The sequence below is a fragment of the Protopterus annectens genome, chromosome 1.part2 (assembly GCF_019279795.1).
Source record: "Protopterus annectens isolate FY-2018-M chromosome 1.part2, PAN1.0, whole genome shotgun sequence".
NCBI classification, from domain to species: domain Eukaryota; kingdom Metazoa; phylum Chordata; order Ceratodontiformes; family Protopteridae; genus Protopterus; species Protopterus annectens.
The window spans coordinates 1015264264-1015286946 of NC_056727.1; positions in this window are offsets into that span (position 1 = coordinate 1015264264).

Sequence of the window (22683 nt, forward strand, 5' to 3'; positions counted from 1 at the left end):
TTACATGTGTAGCACCATGTCGGTGCAGTTAACCCGTATGATACTGATGGTGTACTTGCACGCGCCTACTGGGAGCACTGTAATTAGTTCCCCACGGTAGTCGTGGGTACCCACAGGCATGTCTGGCAACATCAGCATAGCACAGTTACCCGCGATCCGCATGGACCCCTACATAGGTACATAGGCCATGAACGTAACAGGATATGTGCCCTACGACATGTGTGGACCTAGCATGACTGTGTGTGGCATCTAACACCCCTCAGGATGGGGATGCCATATCCATCAGTCCCCAGTCCCTGGTCTAGCAGTGACACACAGAGGTTGGCTGGCGATAACTATCATCACACATCCACATGTCATTAGCAGTCCTGGACAAAGGCAGTCAGGGCCTTTCCTTCACATGGCCTGGCACTCCTCCCCGTGTTGTAGGGGTGTCTGGCCGTTAACCCTGTTCCCCCAGCACGCCCCACTCATCTTTGTGTTGAGGTGTCTGACAGTCGCTTCTGTGCCCGTGGTTTGCATGGAGCCTGGGAGGTGGAATGTGCCCATGTCACCCAGGTCAGACATGGCCGTATGTCAGGCACAGATCACCACGGAGCAGCTGTGCTGTGAAGATCCACAGCCGGTGTCCCCTTGGCCGCAGCTTGTGACACATGTCCTAGCACCGCCATCCCCGCCTTGTGGAACGCTTATGTCCTTCCGAGTGCTGCAGGCGCCAGGTTAGCTACAGGCCACATGTGCCATTGTATGCAGTCATTGCTCTGGTGTGTGATGTGTACAGGGGTACAATGAACACCCCTGATGTGGTTGACATTCCATCCAGACCAGGAGGCCACAATGGAATGTCTTCACACCCACATTGCCATTGTGTGTGTTGACAGAGGTTGCCGACAGGTGTGGTAGCCATTTCCTGAACACGCCCACCATCTTTAATGGCGCACTCACCTACATGTGACATTGGGACAAACATGTCCTTCACACTGGGTAGGGCTGCACCTTCTCTGGCATTTAGTAGCAGGCCATGGCTCTGGCACCAGTCATCCTTGTCTATGACGCCCTAGGTGGATGTCCGTGTAACATGGGGTGTTGGGTATGTTGGCCGGTGCGTAGTCATCTGCATACCTTGTCTGCTACAATCCCCTTATCATTGCATGCACATTGAAGGTCGGATGCCATATGGCAGGGGGCACAGGAGTGAGCCCTGTGGGCCTCCACTGGGTCCAGATATGAGTGTGACAAGGCACCTTGAGCACCAACCCTGTGTGGTGTGACCTCCAACCTGTCTGAGAAGCATCGGGTGACATATGTCCCCACATGTATGCTGGCGAGCCTTCTATGGGTCCCATGTGTAGTGTGCTCTGAACGCTCCCACCAGGTCATGGTACTGTGTGCAAACCCACGATCCCCATCAATGGCCTTGGTGACCACTCCAGACTGGACGAGCAGGTTCGGGAGGCAGGATCTGCCCTTGAGTATGTAGTTGTGGGTATGTTCCGCATTGGCTGTACACCGCTATCTGTAACCATGGCCACCTGTATGGACCTCCACACAGCTTTGCAGACAACACTTGTCAAGCCGTGATAGGGTGTGGCTGTTGACGGTCCATAGGAGCACTACCCTGGCATAGTGGGGACTACAGATGCCATATGGCATCCATTGGGGACATAGCCCATAGTAAGGCTAACATGACACAGTGGACGCATGTGTGGGCCGAGGGCCTCAATGAGGATGGATAGCACACAGCCAGGGACACCATCGGTGCCCATTGCTGACGGTCAACCGCCATAGAGATATGGGATCACCCAGGCCATATGACATGTTTGGGAGGATACACTCTGGTGGGATGGATATGTTCCCTGTTGGGGATGTATGCATGGAACATGTCCTGTGGTTTGCAGACAATGTCTGTGGGTGCAGTGACTGTTGTACCATTCTGGACCATTTCCAGGCAAGTCTGTGTGCCCCCAACCATGTCCTTACCACAGTTAGGGAAGGCCCTGTGGTTGTCTCATGTGCCCTCTGCAGTACCACTCCCACAAGCGGACCTGGATGATGGTATGTGGGCCTTCATGGTAACGCCGGTATGAATGGGTGATGTTTTCCCTGGTACTGTCATTGCTCTGCCATGTAGTAGCTCCAACTGTTGATGTACAGGTAGCCAGTGGCTGCAGTCCACCACACCATGTGCCTACCTGTGGTGGACAAGGGCCTGATGTCATCATGTTTGCCTGTTGCAGACATGCATGTGGGTGGTCGGGAAGGCATTCGCTAGGGCGCTTGCAGGTCTGGCCTCTGTTCAACACTGGCATGGAGGACTTGTAGGGTACCACACCGGTCGTATGATGTGTGTGGTTTTATGTGGAGAGGTCATCACTGAGGTCCCCATGCTGGTGTTGGTTACAGTGAGTGGATGACCAGTGGATCCACTATACGGTCTTGCATCACCATTGATGCTGTACATCCTGTGTGGGGCATATCCTCACCATGTGTGATGGGCAGAACTGTCAGACATCCCCCCCCTAGTATGTATGGTGCATGGCTGTTTAACAGTGGCCAGGTGTGTGAACACCTGGGACTGCTGGCGCACTGTGTTGTGCCATGGGTAATGTTCCCAGGCTATGTATGGGTGGTTCATGTCACCCAATACGGTGCTGTTGTGAGAGCATGCCCACTCACCAGTGTCCTCAGGACATCTGTGAAGGTATCCTGTGTTTGGGAGGGTTGTCTGTAGCATGCAACAAACTGTAGGCCAGTCCTACACATGGTTAATTGCACCTAGATATTCCTCGCAGCAACGGCCACGTCTGTGGCATGGCCGGGTTGCTGTTGTGTGGCCGGACACACAGGACGGTCCGCATTCCGCCACCCATGCCGACGCACCATGTGTATGCATGTCTGATCTGTGCCGACTCTAAGTGTCTGAGCATGCCCAGTAGGCAGCTGTGTAGATAGACACACAGCACAGTGCACACCGCGTTCGTCTGCAGTCACACCCCGGATGCCTGCCTGTATCCCCTACGCAACGGCCACGCCTGTGGCATGGCCAGGTTCCTGTTGTGTGGCTGGACACACGACGGTCCACATTCCGCCACCCATGCTGTCGCAACATGTGTATGCATGTCTGCCCTGTGCCGAGTCTAAGTGTCTGAGCATGCCCAGTATGCAGTGATGTACTGATCAGTAGTTACTTGTTATTCCCGACTGCAGCACTAACGCAGTGTTAGTGTACGGCGACCTTTGGGATGGTAACAGACCGCGTGATCGCGACTCTGTCCGAACTCCCGATCGGGCGCATTGCCTCTGCAAATCATACCACTCACGTAGGGTATGCCTCCTGACAGCGCCTGCTCAGTAAACTCGGTAGCTGCTCTGTAAATGCTTCATACTGTAGTGTGTTCATGTAGATAGGCGAGGTTCGCCCCCGCCCCTTCCGTGTGTGTGTGTGTGTGTGTGTGTGTGTGTGTGTGTGTGTCTCTGTGTGTATGTGTTTCCAGCTGCCTCTGCGACTGATTATGATTTTAGACGCCCGCAACACATGCCTTGGCCATTGCCAACTATTGTCTTATGGGTGACGCCAGCAGCCTACAAGTATGCCTGTGACAGCGCCTGTTTAGTAAACTCGGTAGCTGCTCTGTAAATGCTTCATACAGTAGTGTGTTCATGTAGATAGTCGAGGTTCGCCCCGCCCCTTCCGTGTGTGTGTGTGTCTCTGTGTGTGTGTGTTTCCAGCTGCCTCTGCGACTGATTATGATTTTGACGCCCGCAACACATGCCTTGGCTATTGCCAACTATTGTCTTGCGGGTGACGCCAGCAGCCTACAAGTATGCCTGTGACAGCGCCTGTTTAGTAAACTCGGTAGCGCTGCTCTGTAAATGCTTCATACAGTAGTGTGTTCATGTAGATAGTCGAGGTTCGCCCCCGCCCCTTCCGTGTGTGTGTGTCTCTGTGTGTGTGTGTTTCCAGCTGCCTCTGCGACTGATTATGATTTGACGCCCGCAACACATGCCTTGGCTATTGCCAACTATTGTCTTGCGGGTGACGCCAGCAGCCTACAAGTATGCCTGTGACAGCGCCTGTTTAGTAAACTCGGTAGCTGCTCTGTAAATGCTTCATACAGTAGTGTGTTCATGTAGATAGTCGAGGTTCGCCCCCGCCCCTTCCGTGTGTGTGTGTGTCTCTGTGTGTGTGTGTTTCCAGCTGCCTCTGCGACTGATTATGATTTTGACGCCCGCAACACATGCCTTGGCTATTGCCAACTATTGTCTTGCGGGTGACGCCAGCAGCCTACAAGTATGCCTGTGACAGCTTCTGTTTAGTAAACTCGGTAGCTGCTCTGTAAATGCTTCATACAGTAGTGTGTTCATGTAGATAGTCGTAGGTTCGCCCCCGCCCCTTCCGTGTGTGTGTGTGTCTCTGTGTGTGTGTGTTTCCAGCTGCCTCTGCGACTGATTATGATTTTAGACGCCCGCAACACATGCCTTGGCTATTGCCAACTATTGTCTTGCGGGTGACGCCAGCAGCCTACAAGTATGCCTGTGACAGCGCCTGTTTAGTAAACTCGGTAGCTGCTCTGTAAATGCTTCATACAGTAGTGTGTTCATGTAGATAGTCGAGGTTCGCCCCCGCCCCTTCCGTGTGTGTGTGTGTCTCTGTGTGTGTGTGTTTCCAGCTGCCTCTGCGACTGATTATGCTTTTAGACGCCCGCAACACATGCCTTGGCTATTTCCAAATATTGTCTTGCGGGTGGCGCCAGCAGCCTACATGTATGCCTCTGACAGCGCCACGCCAGTTAACTCGGTAGCGCTGTGTAAATGCTTCATACTGTACTGAGTTCATGTAAATAGGCGAGGTTCATCTCCGCCCCTTCCGTGTGTGTGTGTGTGTTTCCGCATTTCAAAAATACAACTGAATGAGCAATTGTTACAGTGTTCACAATCAACACTGTGATATTTAAAATCATGTTAAGACTCACATTGTTGATTGTTAACATTCGTAGACATAGCATTTTTCCTGCACACGCTAGGAAACAACGGAAACGCTGCATGTTTTCATGAACTGTTTAAATGTTACGTAAGACTTGTGTTGTGTCGAACCACGGGACTATTCTTGCTGCAGGTTGCTGGTTTGTTTGTGTTTCATAGTACAATATCATGTAATAAGTGTGTTCATAGTATGCTTTCTGTGATGTTGACATGTGTGTGTTTCTGTTAGCAGTACGCCTCTGCTTTCTATGCTGTGGCTACATCTCCATTGCTCGCATAGAAAGTGACAAATGGAAGTGTAAGGGTGGATATTTAAAGCCTGGATACTTCCATGTTATGTGTAAGTCTCACGGGGCCAACGGGTAATAGCGCATACATGTCTATGAAGTACCTTTGGATACCATATGCGACCTGTCGTGGACGAAATGTTTATGTTGACTGTTCCATCTACCTATGTGTGACATGGTTTGTGGCCATAGGGTGCCAGCAAGTCTTCCCTGTTCATTGGGTGTTTGCCATGGTGTATTGACATCAATCCTATTAATTCACCGAAGGATGTCTTTCTTTGGTGTCAACGCCATAGTTTGACCATCCTATGTCATTCCCAGCAGACGTGGAGATTGTGCCATTGGTATCTTTACACAGGTGACCCATCTGTTCCACTGTATGGAAGCGCAGGATCCCCATAGATGTGCTGGCACATTGAGTGTTGTGTACGCCGGTATCTGCCCAGCGGTCTTGCTTTGAATGGGGAGTGTGTACTGTAGACCGTATCTGTGTTCCCTGGGTTATGCCTTGCAACAGCTGTGGGATTCCCCCAGGTTTGCAGCTATGGGTGCCATCTTGGCCGTGACGCTTGTCCATCCATGGAACTGCCTACTGACACTAGTATCGGGCTGTCAACATTTCACAGCTGCATTCTCCATTTCCGTGGATGATCGGTATTAGTATTGCGGAGTAACGATATGTTATGGCCACGCCCCGCACACGGGCGGACGACTTAATCATCTGCCAATCCACACCGACACCCATATTTGCATACCCACGATCCCATGTCTGGAACCTCGACAGTACCCCTTGCACACCCTTCATGTGTGCGGAAATGGGATGTGAACGAACGGGTATGGACGCAGCAGCCTGGGGAGTCCTATTCATATGTCCTGCAATTCATGGAAGACTGTCATCACCCTTGAAGACGCTTTGTGGTGCATATATCTACCTGTGCCGTAGTCACGGCTGTCACCTCTTCCGTTCACACTATGTTGCCTACACTTACCTAAGGAGTAATTTTGGGTCCTGCAATGGACACCGATGTGCATATGTAAAGTTTAGAACATGTTGGACTGTGTCCATTCGCCAGTGGGTTTGACTGCCGCCAGATGTTCCCCATTCCCGGATGTCTGTCCGCCTACCCATATTATGTAGTGCTACGTAACCCGTGTCCTTCCACAATTTACCCATAGGGTGTTACTGTAGTCATGCAGGTTGGCAACTGCTTTAGATAATCCTCACAGGTACCATTGTGAACTATCCGCCACTGTATTGTCAGTATAACACAGCCGGTACATGTACAACCTATTTATTAATGACAGTATGTCGTTTATGTGTGTGAACGCCATATTTTAGCGATAGTATGACCTTCCTACTTGACGTTGTTGGTGTGCCATTAATATGTGTTCCACAGGTCGCAGGTATGTTCTGCACAGTGGAAGCGGTGATCCCCACATACTTGATAGCACCTTCGCTGCTGTGTACGCTGGGATTCGCACGGCAGGATGGATGTCTACGGGGTGTATCTACTGTTGTTTCCATCTTAATGTCTTGTGTCATGCCCTACTACGGCTGTGTGATTCCACCAGGTTTGCTATTATGGGTGCCATCTTGTCCGTGACGCTTGTCCATCCTTGGGAAATGCCTACTGGGCACTGGTGTACGGCTGTCCACATTTCACACATGCCTTTGGCATTACCCTATGGATCCTTTGCATCCTTACTGGGGACTAAGGCACGCCCTGTACCCGCAGCCCTACCACGGGGCGAGACAACGGATTATCTGCCAAACAACACCGAGCCCCATTTTGCATACCCAGGTTACCATGGCTGCACCCCCCCATGGTACGCATGACACATGCTTCATGTGTGCGGAACTGGGATATGGACGCACATGTATGGACACGGCAGTCTGGGGACCTCTGTTCATATGTCCTGCATGTCATGGGCAGGTATCATCAACCTTAAACACGCTGGTGGTGCATATGTCTAGCTGTGCCGTAGTCACGGTTTGTACTCTGATTGGCTGATCTCGATGGATAAAGGTCTTAACGCTTTAATTTTTGGAGTCCTACAATGGACACCGATGTGCATTTGTGAAGTGTAGAACATGTTTGACTGTCCCCATCTGGCCAGTGGGCTTGACTGCCGCCATATGTTCCCCATTCCCGGATGTGTGTCCGCCTACCCATATTATGTAGTGCTACGTAACCCGTGTCCTTCCACAATTTACCCATAGGGTGTTACTGTAGTCCTGCAGGTTGGCAACTGCTTTAGATAATCCTCACAGGTACCATTGTGAACTATCCGCCACTGTATTGTCAGTATAACACAGCCGGTACATGTAGAACCTATTTATTCATGACAGTATGTCGTTTATGTGTGTGAACGCCATATTTTAGCGATAGTATGACCTTCCTAGTTGACGTTGTTGGTGTGCCATTAATATGTGTTCCACAGGTCGCAGGTATGTTCCGCAGAGTGGAACCAGGTGATCCCCACATACTTGATAGCACCTTCGCTGCTGTGTACGCTGGGATTCGCACGGCAGGATGGATGTCTACGGCGTGTATCTACTGTTGTTTCCATCTTTATGTCCTGTGTCATGCCCTACTACGGCTGTGTGATTCCACCAGGTTTGCTATTATGGGTGCCATCTTGTCCGTGACGCTTGTCCATCCTTGGGAAATGCCTACTGGACACTGATGTAGGGCTGAACACATTTCACACATGCCTTAAGCATTACCCTATGGATGCTTTGCATCCTTACTGGGGACTGAGGCACGCCCTGTACCCGCGGCCCTCCCACGGGCGGACAACGGATTATCTGCAAAACAACACCGAGCCCCATTTTGCATACCCAGGATACCATGGCTGCAACCCCCCACGGTACGCATGACACATCCTTCATGTGTGCGGAACTGGGATATGGACGACATGTATGGACACGCAGTCTGGGGACCTCTGTTCATATGTCCTGCATGTCATGGGCAGGTATCAGCAACCGTAAACACGCTTGGTGGTGCATATGTCTAGCTGTGCCGTAGTCACGGTTAGTATTCTGATTGGGCGATCTCGTGTATACAGGAGCTGACGCCGTAAATTTTTGGAGTCCTACAATGGACACCGATGTGCATTTGTAAAGTGTAGAACGTGTTTGACTGTCCCCATCTGGCCAGTGGTATTGACTGCCGCTGTATGTTCCCCAATCGTGGATGTCTGCTTGACAACCCATCATTTGTATTACATGGCCTATCTATATCCACGCGCCAGTATGCGGAAATACAGCAAACCTTAAGGCCCTGCCCATCTTCCTAAACGACATCATGGAACATATATCGGCAAAACAGACACTGTCAAATACGATAGACTCCACAGTGAAAGGATACTGAGCTCTCTCACCTACTAACATGGGGCATCGCCGAGTACGGAATGCATGACATAGCCGCCCTTATACACTTCCTTCAGAGTCGGTTTAAAGCTTAAATAATCAATAAACCTGCTCATAGTTAGGTGGACAGTGCTCCAAGTCTTGATTATAACGTGACATATACATATCAGTGTTGCATGCCTTACTTCATGGAAACAATAATACGGCAACAATGTGTCAATATATATACAATATTGGTAAATACAATCGGTATCCGGACACATAGTTGATAATTGCTGAGAGTGCACCTTAGAATGTAGTGTGTTGATCAGGCTATTGTATATCAATGTGTATAATAGTAGCATTACGATAACAAAGCATGGAATCAATAAGTACTATTTAAGCATATATTTGACAATTATGAATGTAAACGGTGGAGGAGACATCCGTAACCTTCCCTGGAACCACAGGATCACACACGCACACGCACACTCGCATGTCCGGATTGAGGGTTACGCAAGACGCCACATTACGCATATCCGTAGTCCGCTTATATATGTTTACAGTGTCTGTGTGGTTACGTGTTTTATGCTACTTGTGACTATTCCGTAACATATGTCTGATCCGTTGACGGACGGTGCAGAAAGCACTTACAGCTTTATATATGTAACAGTCTTTGCAGCATGGACGCTTTACGCATTAACGCACATGTATATGTTCTATAGTCTTCCTCTTTTCCTCTCTTTCCTAACCCCTGCCTCTTCCCTTTTATTCATCTTACATTCCCTTTACTACTGTATCCTTCTGAGCTTCAACTGTTATCCATATGGCAAATGCCTTATTGCATAACCTTTATGTACTAGATAAAATGCTTTGAAATTGACCAAACATTATGTATGATATTAAACTGTTTGAGTTCCTTAATGTATGTTGATTTTATTAACAAAATTGATTTATATTTCTAATTTTATTGTATGTCTTTATTAATAATATGTCTGTCTGTCATTATTATGTTATGTGTGGAGATTTTCTCCCCGGGCCTCTAATGCAAATGGACATATATCCAGCTAGACTAGCCCGGTCATCAAATGTAAAATAAAATAAATTAAAACTAAAATAAATAAAAATAGTCGTAATTCGAACGTGACTGCATTCACGTTTGACGGTTACTGTGACCAGTGCACGCTAGCTGTACGTTGTCATTAATATGCATACCCATGGTACCTATGTACATTTACATATCCCCCGCACACACGCGACGCCACAGGCATCCATTCTCCTGCTGGGAAAGGTGCGGTACTGCATGTTGAACATTCCTAATTCCCTCGCCATGGCCCAGGATGCATATGTCGTCACCGCAGGGCTGTTCAGATGACAGCTGCTTATATCCCATACGCATACAGGCCTTCGATTGTCAGGGTGTTGCTGTGGTGCTTTGGTTTGGTCTTGGCCGCCCACTGTACGGGACTGCCCTGACCCTGTACGTAATGTTAGATGAGTCACATGGGCACGCTTTTGTCCGTGTCCATGGTACCATGTCACGCCCCCAATTATTCAGAATCGCAGCGCCGATTGGCCGGTGTACCCGCTTGTAGATGTCGTTATACTAATTGCACACGGTCTGCTCGAAATAACCAATTTCCATTACTAACCCTCCGTATGTATGGCCTGTGTCGCAATATTACAAGGGTTTAACATTGCGTGACGACTTTCAGTGAGCCACAGACATGTCCGCTGGTTTGTTTGGACCGGTTCCGCTGTGCTACACACATTTAACATGGCGTAACAGGTTGAACATCTCAGACACGAGGACATCGGGTTGTCCGTCGCTGTCTATTATTGAATGTCTCTGTGGAGTTTGTTTCACAAAGCGAGACAATGTCGGCATTGTTAACGGGCATCACGCTGCAGTACGCCCGCACCGCTGGTGACGATGTCTGCCTTTGGCCGCTTAACAGGCATTATGCTGTGCCATTATGTCTGGGGATATATGGTTTCCTTACATAGATGATGTGCCATACTAGCAATGACCCTAGCAATGACCCGCCTCTGGGTGTGGATACTGCTGTATTACCCATCGGAAGAGTGGCATTACGGTATGTGATGACCTAGGCAGAAGTTGCCACCGATACATCACCCGCTACCCCCCTCCTGGTCTACCTACACCAAATAGAGTCTGGAAAGGTGCCCCGAGTAGAGCAACACCCTAGGCGGCTACCTACTTGGCCTATGCCTAAGGCCGGCTATGTGTGTGGTCCCTTGGGCATCGGACTCGAACGTACACGTCTGCCGTGGGTATGTCCAACATTACCCACATCCAGCCCCAAGGCAGTCAACACAGCATCCATGGCTCCACATGGTGTCCCAGCTGTGTACTCCAGGAACTCTAACTCACACTTAGGACAGCTGTTTAATCTTAGCCTCACCTCAGGATACGCACCTGAGTAGTAGCACAGGGCTTACTGTAGTCACACTCCACATAGATGGTGCCTCCACTGAGCCTGGTTATTACCATACCATTAGTTTGACAAGCCTTATCTGCAAAGCCATGGAGATGGATCATAATGGGACACATAGATAAAGACATAGGGGACCCGTGATACTTTGGATACAACCCAGTTTAGCTTGGTCAGAGTCAGATCATGCCCTTTACACGTGTTTCACTTTGTAGACTCAGTCACCAAGGCCATTGCTGAGGGTAAAGCAGTCCATACAGCCTACCTCAACCCAGCAGAGGCCTTCGACACAATACCCTCGGTATAATTGATAAACCCGCCATCTTGAATGTAAATCCATACATCGCCATATGGGTTGCAAACGGGCTAAGTCACAGAACACACATGGCCATAGTTGCTGGTGCCATGTCATACTCACAGCCAGTCACAGGTGGTGTCCCATGGGGCTCAGTCCTGGGTCCACTATTTCCAGCATCTACGCTTCCAATGTACACGCATACACAGGGGGTTATGGTGACAATGTTTGCAGATGACTGCAAACCGGTGCCAAAGTCAGACACACATCTGACACAGATATCCTTCAGGAGTGCCTCACAGATGTGGATAAGTGGTACCAGAGACATGTCCTACAGCTAAATGCCAGGAAATGCATAGGCATACCCTTCGGGAAGAACAAGGTTACCCCGAGCTACCATATAGGTGGCAATCCACTGAGCACAGAGGGGTTACCAGTGATTTGGGGACATGTGTTGTTGTTCACCGCTCGGTAGACACACATGTTGCTAACATAGTTAGGTAGACCTTCCACATTGCCCACATCATCATGAAGGGATTCACATCTAGATCAGGGAGGTCATTGTCCCCTTGCACTCATCGCTCAATAGCCCTATGTTTGGGGACAATGCCCCGCTCAGAATGTATCTGACCCAACACCTGCAGCAGCTGGAAAGGCACCAACAGTTCTTCGACAAACAGATGCAGGGTCTCAGGTATATGTGCTATACTGACCGACTGAAAGAATTCCAGCTGTATACAGTTGCATACCACTTGCCCAGAGGTGACCCGTGCCTGGCATACACGGCTATGTCGAACCCAGATCTGATGACTATGCTTCACGAAATAAGTTAGATCCTCAGAACCACAAGGGCAGCTGACGACACCTTGACACTGTCATTAATCGAACGTGTTGTTGGGACGGATTCATCACCCAGACACTCACTATGCTGTGGAACAACATCCCAGTACATGTGAGGGCAAGCACCTCGCTGGCCTTGTGTTAGTATTTACACATGGATGACTGAGTTGATTTATTTAAGTAACCTTCTAACTGAATATTTACATTAGCACATTGTGAATGTTTACATTTCGTTGGTCTATTTTACAGTAGTCATAATCATACGGTTTATGTGTATATATTATGGTTCATTTATATTACTAGGTGTCTGCAGTTCTGTCAATATATTGGCACAATCCGTAGGGACATATATATGTATCTTACACAGTCAGACATTTGGAAAACATTTTATGTTGGTTCATGTTTCATATATGTACATATATTTATATTTTCCGATGAAGACTGTACCTTTCGAAGCAATGTCTGATGTCCTCACTGTGTGGGATCTGCAACGCAAGTGAGGTTTGTTCGCTTGTCTGCCTTTAAGGCATGTAATTAGTACCTAGCACATGTAATGTACTGACCAATTAATGCTTGTAAATGTAGTAGGTTGGACTGCATTGTATGTAGTCTGAATAAGTCTGCTTATGAAGCAGACGGCGGGCTCCAATAGACTATGGTGACTGCCTTTAATTCATGGTGTGCTCTGGTTGGTCACTGACGGTCCCTACAGTACCTCGTCTTTGCTTTAGACTTCATCAGCCGGTTGTCTGTGTTTGTTGTATGGGGAATGTCAACTGTAGTCCCTATGTGTATGACTTGTGTAATGCCTTACTACGGCACTGTAATTCCACCGGGTTTGCAGTTATGGGTGCCATCTTAGTCATACGCTTGTCCATCCATGTGAATTGCCTACTATACACTGGTATAGGGCTGTACACATTTCACACCTGCATTTTGCATTCCCCGCAGTATGGTGTGCATTAATAGCGGAGAGTGACGCATGTGCTACACACGCCCCTCCCACGGGCGGACAAAGGATTGCCTGCTAAACAACACCGAGGCCAGATTCTACATACCCAGACTCCCTTGACTGCAACAGTGCACAGTACCCATTACACATCCTTCATGTGTGCTGGACTGTGATGTGGACGCAGCTGAATGGACCCGATACCCTGGGTATTTCTATGCATGTGTGCTGCAGTTCATGGACAGCTATCATCAACATTGAACACGCTATGCGCATATGTGTACGCAGGTGACGGGTGACGACAATTAGATCACATGAGTAATGCAGGAAGCTAGCAGGCATTCTCTGAACAGAATTTTGGGTCCTACAATGGACACCGATGTGCATATGTCAAGTTAGCTGTTGCTGTTCTGTGTCTTCCTGCCCAGTGCTTTTCACTGCTGGTGTATGTTCCCAATCGCTGATGTCAGTTTGACTACCCATTCCACATGGTGCTACATAACCAGCTGATTTAGTACTGTGAACAAATTACATACATCCAAAGATGCTGGTTAGCAACTGCTTCATATAAACCTCAGACATCCCAATGGGACATATCCGCCACTATATTTCCAATATAACACCACCGAACATGTTGCTTACCTATGCATTCATTTAACCATGTTGTCCTCATAGGTGGGAAAGCCATAGTTTACATATCCTACTTGACGCTGTGTGTGTGCCATTAGTATGTGTTCCACAGGTCGCACATCTGTTCCGCTGTACGGTAGCGGTGCTCCTCAGTCTGTTGCTGGCAGATTGAGTGCTGTGTACGCCGGTGTTGGCACGACGGTCCTGCTTTGTATGTGGAATGTCAACTGTAGTCCCTATGTGTATTTCCTGTGTTATGCCTTCCCGCTGCTATGTCATTTACCCGGTTTGCAGTTGTGGGTGCCATTCTGGCCATACGGGTGTCCATCCATGACAATTGCCTACTGGACAGTAGTATAGGGCTGTACACATTACACACCTACATTTAGCATTCTCCGGAGTATGGTTTGCATTATTAGCGGAGAGTAAGGCAGGTGCTACGAGACATCCTCCCACGGGCGGAGAAAGGATTGACTGCGAAACAACACCGAGCACAGCGCCTACATACCCAGAATCCCTTGACTGCAACAATTGACAGTACCCATTATACATCCGTCATGTGCGGAACTGTGATGTGGACGCAGTTCTATGGACCCGGTACCCTGGGTATTTCTGTGCATCTGTGCTGCATTACATGCACAGCTATCAGCAACATTAAACACTCTTCATGTCCATAGGTGTACCTGTGACGACAATGATTTCGGGTACGCATTCAAATACGACATAATTTGGTTCTTTCCACAAATTTTGGGTCCTACAATGGACACCACTGTGCATATGTAAAGTGTAGAGCTTGTCGGACTGTGTCCTTGTGAGCACTGGGTTTCACTGATGCTGTGTGTTCAGCAATCGTGTATGTGTGCTTGACTACCCATACTGTGTTGTGCTACAGGAACCATGTCTTCCGACACCAGACACCAATGCTATACATCCAATGTTGCAGGTTAACAACCACTTTCATACCATACCCAGAGGTCACGATTGGGAGGTATTGCCACTTTATTATCGGAACAACACCCCCAGACTGTGTACATCATGGGAACTTTAGGCCAGTCTTACCGACCATTTCCAATTGTAATTGGCAGACACATGTCAATACATGTATGATAACACATATTGTCATGCAGAAGTTGATCTATGTTGTGTGGACATTGGCTTCTGCTTTTGGCATCCGTTGCTGTGAGTGTTGCCAGTTACCATACACATTGCTTGCTCAGAGGCAGACTACACAATACCGCGCAGTACTGTGGTCTCCTTTAAGGACCCTGAGCCAGTGGTCGATGGTACGGCAGCCACTGCATCAATCACATTTGCCATCTACCAGTACCTACAGGACTGCATGAGCCAGTCATTCACTTACCCAACTGTGGTTCACTGTACCAATGCCAAGCATCCAGTGTGGTGTACCCCAGCCATACAGAAAATGTACAACACGAGGAGGTGGCTACTACAAGGTGGAGCAGACACCTTGTGAGGTGTGACACCCTTGGTCATCATATGTGTAGACTTACACACTGTCATGAAATAGTCCAGGGCACATTCCACAGATATACCTACATGGACCTGGCTAACAATCATACCACCTTCAGTTGCTATGCTGGACACCTGGGAGCTCAGTCCCACATATGCTCTGACTGGGTTCACATACAGGTGGGGTTTACTCAACATACACACATTGCCAACATACAGGCTGACGAGTCCAGTGAGGACATCTCCACACCCTCCTTCCACACATGAGGTGATGTGTGTACCACAGGTTTGTGGTCACCAAATGTTCTGTGACACACAGGTGGGACATGCTCTCTCCAGGGTAGTGGACATAGCATCGATGAGACCAGCTGGTGACCCCACTGTGTACTCCACTATCTCGGTTATGGATTGGACCCACAGTTAGGACAGCTATTTCTTCGTAGCCTCACCTCAGGTAGGGTACCCAGGTTGTGTCACATGGCAACTGTAGTCCCACGCCAGAAGGCCAATACCTCCACTGAGGCTGGTTATTCCTGTCCCATTACCCTGAGGAGACCTATCTGCAAAGACATGGGGAGGGATCATACTGTGGCTCGTACATGACTGCATAGGGGACATACTTACTTTGCCTCACACACGGTTTGTCTTGTTCAGGAGCGGTTCATGCCTTTAAAGCATGGTTGACATTTTCAGGACAGTCGCCGAGGACACTGATGGGGGTGTTGCAGTCCATACAGCCTACCTCGACCTGGCAAAGCCCTTCATCACATTACCGCTCAGGTATCGTTGATAAACCCATTGGCTGGGATGTGAACACGCACATCACAGAATGTGTTGTAAACTGTCTATGTGACACAACCCACACAGTCATAGTTGCTGGCAGCATATCAGACCTACTGCCTGTCAGAGGTACTGTCCCATGGGGCCCTTCCATGTGTGCACTCCTGTCATACACCTACATCTTCACGGTACAGGCACACACAGGGGTGCAATGGGCAACAGTGTTTGTAGATGATTGCAAAACAGGTGCCATAGTGGGACAGACATCTGACACAGATATCCTTCAAAGGGGCCTCCCAGGTATGCATATCTGCTGTCAGGGACATGTCCCACAGCTAAATGCAACGTCATGCAACATCATACCTGTGGAGAAGTACTAGGTCACCCCTGTCCAGCATATAGGTGGCTGTCCACTCAGCACAGGGGTGATTACCAGGAATCAGGGGACAGTGTTGCATGGTCACCATTCATTCCACACACACGCTGCTATCGTGGTTGTGTGGGTCTTCTACATTGCCCACCTGTTGGTGCAGGGATTCACATCTACATCAGGCTAGGTCATTGTTCCCTTGTACCCATTACGTGTTACACCTATGATCTACTACATTGCCCCATTCAGACTGTATCTGACCATACACCTACAGCAGCTGGGAAGCCCACATAGGTTGATCGTTGTACAGATGCAGGATGACACCATTTTGTGTAATGCTGCCCCACATGTAGGACCCCTGCCACATCACGGCACATACCTGCTGTTTGTTGTTGACCTGTGCCTGACATACAAGGCCATGTCAACCCATATGTCATGTGTATGCTTCACCTACTGTATCCGCATCCCTCAGAATCACTAGGGCAGGTGACATTTACCTTGTCACGGTCATTCATGGATGTGTTTGGGTGACACAGATATCACCCAGACAATCATTATGCTGTGGATCTACATCACAGTACATGTGAGACAGACATCCTTCCTAGCCTTGTTCGCAGCTATGTTGTCCATTGGATGGAGGATTGCAGGTATAGGCCAGGGATTACATCATTATCACTGCTTGACGGAGATACAGCATTATCATGGGTATTTCATCTGAAGAACAGAAGGTTGGCAAAGTCATCCTAACTATGGTGTAGTATTATGGCTGGGCCTGGGACGATGGCCTACCCTGTACCTATGGACGCAGTGAACCTATATTCATAGTTTGTCACATGTACAATTGTCTATCCACTATAGTCTTTCGCCACTCTATATTTCTGTGGCACATGATTGTCCTCTGTATTACATGCAGGTATGCTGTGTACATTGCACATACGTCACAGTTGATGACAGTGTATCTGTGTCCCTAACACTGTGATACTGAGGACTACCACACATCCTTCACAGCATTCCATGCATATGTCCATTCTATTCTTCTTTGGCCTATGGGGGTGTTAAGGCAAACATTACTCAAGTCCCTGTTTGTGCATGCTTCATGTTGGTGTTTGACCAGGCTCCGCTGCAGTCATGTGTTGGACAGTAGTGTGTCTGTGTGTTTGCCATGTGTTTTATTGCCAGTACATCTGTGGGAGGTGTAGTTGGCACATGTTCCTCTTTGCAGGGACACCCATCCTGGTGTTTGTGTCATGCATCTGCACTTGGCACGTGCCATATGTCCTGTACTATTCCCACAGTCGTATGCCTTCATGCACTACTACTGCATGTTACTGGCTGTGTGTATGTGGTACACATGGACATTGTGATGTTTGTCTTGACCTATTCCAATGCTAGAACGTAAACATCTGTCAATTAAGTCTTTTAAATCAAACTGTAACACTCATTCGTATTTTCAACATGACACTCATTAACACAGGAAGCTGGGATTAATAACATTTTATTACTGTGCAGCAGGAGGCAAAGGAGTATGCAGTCAAAGTTTAGACATTTGTTCAACTCTATACATGTTACATCTGTATGAGCATTCTGTATACTATCATCTTTTGCACACATTAATGATGTTGTCAGTCACGAGGCATTTACATTGCTAGAGTACAGAACATTGTATTCCTACAACAGTGCTCAGGTAATGCTTATTACATGTTTTCCCATGAGGATAGCCCAACCTTGCAGGACACATATTCAGTTAGACTGTACTTTGGTAAGTTCTGCTCTGACACGGTTCCAACACTGTTCATATTCAGTCCTCACTCCGTGTCATACTAGGTTCCTGTGTCTCTCTGCTGAGCAGCTGTACTCTGTGTTACAGCTCACAAGCCTATCCTCCTCAGTAGACGGATGACAGATATACCTGTACATACATGTATTATTCTGTAACCGAGCAGATGACTAATGCTGACTGACATACACCTGCTGCACTGGTTACTGCTAGGGTTAGGGTTCAATCACACTGCAGCTACACTACAAGCAATTACATGCATGAGAAGCTGTACTGCTATATTGTCAGGTAGAATAATATGCATTATACACTATTAGCTTCTAAAGTTGCACGTCATATTATGTTTAAATATGCATTTTGCTAACATTCTCCTCCTTTGATTGCTTCTACTCTATCCAGAGACATATACAACATTATTTCATTCCCAGGCCACTTCCTCTGTGGAACGCTTAACTAGGCAGGTAATTTGATGTACATTGCAAGTAGGATTGCATTTTCTATTGACAAATACCACTACAGGTCTTGATCCATAGTCTCGGTACAGGTATGTTGCCAGAGTCCCTGACTAATACTTACATGCACAGTATCCCGTGACTAGACACATGCTCCCAATATGAGCAGAACAACACAAATGGCATTCATGATATTCAGTATGACTGACCCCATCCACCCAATGGTTTGTGGAAATGGTTCGCAGTGGGTTTGGGCCTGTTTCCGCCATGGATGACACCTGCTATATTACCTGTAGGTGGGCGTTGCTTTTGGTCTCTTCATGTGGTAGTTGGACTCAGCGATCTTCTTCAGTAAGCGCCAAGACGCATCAATTCTCAGCGCCACGGTGCAGTCGCACTATTACATTTTGTGACACAACAGTTCTCATTGCATCCAGTTCATCAGTCACATGTTCAGGAGCGGAAGTCACATTCATCCTTCCTCCGACAGTTTTGATAACTTCCTCTGTTCCCTGATTGCTTTCACTACTCCAGAAGCTGGGGTGTTCCAGCCCAGGTTGTGACGCTGTCACTGAAGTCCATATGAATCGGTATTCCTTTATCTCTTGCAGAGGACTGACATGTCAGAACAGCTTCCATTTCACCCACTGGATTAGTAGGTTTCCGACTGTGTTCCCAGTTCTTCGAGCTATATGTGTTATAGTTCGCTCCGCACCCACAGGCAATTGTACAGTATGTCATGTGACTGGAGCCAGATAGCCCAAATAACAACTGCCGGACCAATTCCCAGGTAACCATTGCTATGCTTATTTCCCACAAACAACATAACTATATTCTACTTTATTACTGATGCGGGTTACCTCTGCATGTAACAAATTCCTGTCTCTAACAGAGTACTGTTTATACAATTCAGGATGTTTCTGCACATCCTTCAACATTGTTCTCATGATGTTTCAATACAAATTAGGAATGGTGCTACAAGTAGTACTGTGATCTTTGGCTGTTATATGACATTCGTAAGACACAGTTATGTTACAAATACTCACACCAACTGCAACTGTACCATGTTTATGATAACATACAATTCCTTTTTGTGTAACAGGTAAGTACATTGCCACGTTGTCCTGTGATCTCACAGAACCTGTATCAAAGTGTAGATATTCACAAGTCTCAATCTATCCCCAAGGGGACCACATGCATCGGAAGTCCTCCATATGATGTAGGTATGGCAGTACAAACACAGCAATTTAAAGTGTTCCTGGTCTCTATATGCACACGCATCATGCCTAGGTATCTGTTGAGGTGTGGAAGACACTCTGTGGCCAGTTCATCACGTATCAGTATTTGTATCCGTGTAGTTATATGCAGGTGAGGTCCCGGAAATTGTAACGTAAACACAAACATGGTTAATAGGTGTATAATCATTAGGACAGCAAACATAAATGTCTTTGGGGTTGCTTTGTATTGTTATACAGTCTTCGCCGGGTGATTCGGCTCTTTGGTATATCAGCTACAAGATGTCAATCAGACTTGATATCCTTTACCAGTTTGAGAAATGTGAGGTGGACCCAGGACGACCTCTCTGCAAACTTTACTGCGTAGGCGCTGCCAACAGTACCCGGTACAGACATTCGTGACTGTCCACTTGGCAATAATGTTCTTTGGATAACAGTGACATACACACAGGATACTGGTGTCAGCTATGCTTCCGCCTTCGCTTGCTCTTATCTGTAACACACTTTAACTGAGGAACAGTGTTACTAGTTGACAATCCTCTCATGTCACCTACTACTGAGTCATCGACCGCTCTGCAGGCATGACAGCTTTCCACTCTGGCACATGATATGCCATTCCACATACTACTCAAGTGGGTGCAGCACTTTACATTTGGAACTGTTGTCATGCTCAGCAATGCTAGAGGTAGACAGTTCATGTAACTCGCCTGGATGTCACCCACCCAACTCCTCTACTTATTTCTCGATCCCATTCTGGCGGCAGCAGTCGTGCTGAGTGTGGGTTGTACATGCAATTGACATTCATGGTAATACGAAGTAATCCCCCAGGTAGCGTGATTGTCTGGTTAACTACATGTGTTCTATTGTCACTGTAGCTTCTTTACAGCATGCCAGATCTAGGGATACTTAATTGTACTGGCACCTTTGCCACTGCTGCTGCATCCGGATTACTGGTTGGGAATGCTTCTACCCATTTTGATTATCTATATGTGTAATCGCTAAACAGTCTTTGTTCCCTTCACATTTATGCAGATGTATGAATTCCATACAAATAGCACGGAACGGTTAGGGTGGTGTAGGTCAACTCACTCCCTTCGGTTTAAATACTCCCTGTGCATGATATCTACGGCAAACGTGACACGCTGCTCATGAGGTTTGTATGTGGTTCGTAATTCCGTATGTTAGGGTATTCTGTTAACCAAATGTACCATCCCCTGTTGAGACATGTCTGTACCCATGGCTCCACAAAGCCGCATATCTGAATATATTAGACGTTAATATTGGCTTTCTCACTGTGGATATGTGCAGTCCGTGTTCAAGGATTGCTCCTCGCCATAACCACGCCGGCTTTTCTGCTTTCGTAGTTGCTGTTTGCATTGTTTGTACAGTTTCTACATCTAAACAGTCTGAGGTTTGTCATTCCTCATTCACACAGACACTTTCCAACTGTGACGCTGCTTGTTTTGCAGGTGCATGAGCTCATGCCTCAACTTTCCTACTGTTATCCTGTTGCATTCTATGCCCTGCACATTTACAATTACCTACTTCAGTGGGTAACTGCATGTAGTGTAATGCATTCAGGTTCAGATGCGATGCTTAATCGGTTTACCGTGGATGTTATCATTCCCCTATTCTTCCACTGCTGCTCATAAACATGCACTGCACAGACAACAGAATGACTATCGACATATGTCCACACATCATTTTTCCGCTACAGTACAAGCACGTGTTAAAGCTATCTATTCTGCTGCTTGAGCAGACACGTTATGCTGCAGGGTTTGGCCGCCTACAATGTCATTATCAATAACTACTGCATAAACTACTTCATTCGCTCCTGTAGGACTCTATCTACATGATCCGCATACACATTAACTGTCACCTCTGCATCATCTAAGGGTATATCAGTGTTATAATGTCTGTGTGTAGTTATTTAAGCCATTTCAGATAGGCTACTGTGTGATGTACCATACACAGGTGTCAGACGTGACGCTGATAGGTTTCATGTTGTACAACGCTCAATCACCATGTGAGGTTGACTCAGTGGTATGGTCAGACATGACACATGTGTAGCACGACTCAGGAATTCTATCTTCTCTTGCAGCAGATTGATGGCAACTGCATGACACATTCTCACAGTGAGAGGGTGGTCTAGTAACATTACGGCCGGGCCTGTACTGCCATGGGTGCTACAACAACTGCCTGTACACAATGTGGCAGTGACCATGCCACAGTGTCCAACTGCAATGAGTAGTCATCTATTTGGCGTTGCTTACTTCCCTGTTGTTGCATCAAGACTGACGCCATATATCTCCGCTTACAATCTACGGGCTAACAACATTTGTTATGATTATTCACGAGACCTACTACAGCTGTTAAGGCTATCAATCGCTCTAGTCTGCATAACGCTGTTTCTGCTACTGTAATCCGTGTACTATGTGTTGTGCTGCCATGGGTGTATTAAAGGTTAAGGCAAACAAGACAGCGGATTCCACAGCATTGTTTGGTATCCAGATGTAACATGTGTTAGTCGGCCCAGACACGACATCATTCCCTTCTTGTTAGTTGGCTTGGGTGCTTATTATATTGCTACCTTCCTATCGCCATGTGATGTTCTACCCTACTTGGATACCAGATATGCCATGTAATTGACCTGTATTCTCTGTATTTGCAATTTATGCTTGCTTACTTTATGTCCCTGTTCTGCTGATTATCTCAATAATGATATTGTATCTTCCATACATTGCTGCTGGGTAGGGGCCGCAAGCAGAATATCATCCAATTAAAGTGGAGCTTGACTGGCCCCGGGT